This window comes from Mastomys coucha, chromosome X, assembly GCF_008632895.1.
Source record: "Mastomys coucha isolate ucsf_1 chromosome X, UCSF_Mcou_1, whole genome shotgun sequence".
Lineage (NCBI taxonomy): Eukaryota > Metazoa > Chordata > Mammalia > Rodentia > Muridae > Mastomys > Mastomys coucha.
In genome coordinates this window covers 137,968,722-137,970,529 of record NC_045030.1, presented here as the reverse complement: position 1 = coordinate 137,970,529, position 1,808 = coordinate 137,968,722, and the positions used below count along the sequence as shown (strand labels likewise).

At 38.4% G+C, this 1,808-nt stretch overlaps 1 protein-coding gene across 1 annotated transcript in view; it reads right to left on the bottom strand.

Annotated features, from left to right (window-relative positions):
* Window positions 1–1,808, bottom strand: part of Rtl4 (retrotransposon Gag like 4) — a 368,261-nt gene that overhangs the window by 51,257 nt on the left and 315,196 nt on the right. The window lies entirely within an intron of this gene.

Sequence of the window (1,808 nt, the reverse complement as noted above, 5' to 3'; positions counted from 1 at the left end):
GGAAAAAAAAAAACCTGCTCCTTACCCTAGTAATAATGGATTCTTGTTCAACTGGGATTAATAATCATTATATTTGCCTGCAGGAAATTATAAATATTTATAAGCAAATACCCTCTTGAGATTTAAATATCACACACGGAGGATTTAGTGGTTGGTGCTGCAAAGGAAATACATAATGGGACATGGTGCAGAAACCTAAGACTAAAGTCCTAGGCCAACTGCTCTGTTTATCCCACAGCATTCAAATAAGGAGGCTTAATCTCTGGTGAACTACGAAAGTCCTATTTAATCTGGGGGGCCTCAGGGTACACTTTTGACATTTTTCTCTAACAATATACCTTTGTTTTGGGTGGCCTTATCCAGTCTCATATTTACCTTCTATCTCTCTCTAAATATCATTCATAAAACTGTCTTTTGGACCTGCTCACTTGGATATTTAGTATACACATCTCAAATTCATTAAGCTCAAAACTGAACCACCAACATACTCACAATATCCCTCATCCTAATGCCTAGCTTCTCTGTACTTCCAACTGATCAGGCTCTTAAACCACTGTTTCAATCAGTAACTGCTACAAATTTTCATCCATTTTTATCAGTTCTTCTTAGTCTGGAATTAGAAATGGTCACATTGTATGTTGAAAACACACATGTACATGAGCATGCACATGTGCATGCACACAAAGCTAAGAGTCATTATCCACGATCTCTCCAATCATCATAGGTATTTTGAAAATGTACAAAATATACCATGTGAATATGTATAAGCAACATATTTATCACTTTAATATTTCTGAAAACAGGATTAGATTGCATGGACCATGAATGCCCATATTAGCAGTTTCTTATTGATCCAGCTGTCCTGCAAATGAGAATCATTTAGGTCATTAAAGGTATCACTTTACTGTTAAAATGTAAACAAGCACAAGGCCTCATCCCCACACAATTACTAGATGCAATTGAGAAAGGCTGGCAGCAGGAGATGGAGCCAATCAGAGAGAAGAGTACACCAATTGGTTGTCTAGTGGCCAAATGGTCAGCCCTAAAAACATGCTTACAAGTAACATATGTGCTCAGGCTGGAGAGATTACTCAGTGATTAAGAGCACTGACTGCTTTTCTAAAGGTCTTGAGTTCAAATCCCTCCAACCACATGGTAGCTCACAGCCATCTGTAATGAGATTGGATGTTCTATTCCGGTGTGTCTGAAGACTGCTACAGTGTACTTACATACAATAAATAAATAACTTTAAAAAAAACCAAATAACACATGTGCTCAAAGGTTTATATGCATATACATATATAACAATTGATGAAAAATAGTGTCATGAATTAGAAGAACAGTAGGAGGGGGTTATGGGAGGGAAGAAATGTTATAAAGAAACTTCAGGAGGAAGCTCCACTCCCAGGCGTTCTCTCAGGATCAGAGGTGAGGAAGACACAACATCTTTCCCAACATCGGAAGTAACTGGAACCAGCAGGACCAGGCACACAGGAACTCCACCAACAGAGTGGCCCAGGTTCATTCCAGTCTGTCTGGGCTGGTGTCTTGAGCAGACCTTGGACCCAGGCTTCTCCTATCTCAGCCTCTCTATTAGTAGTATTATTTATTTCATGTTTTTACACTATACTATGGTTTTCAGAACAGCTTATATATTTCAAAAGTATTTGTATACCCAAGGAAGACATAGACAATTAACGTGGGAGGTGGCTTGTCGGAAAGAGATCAACCAAGAGTGAGACTGAATGCTTTGCTTCACATTTATAGTTCTTGTATCAAGTTTGAAGAAGAGGACTTTATAAGTTACT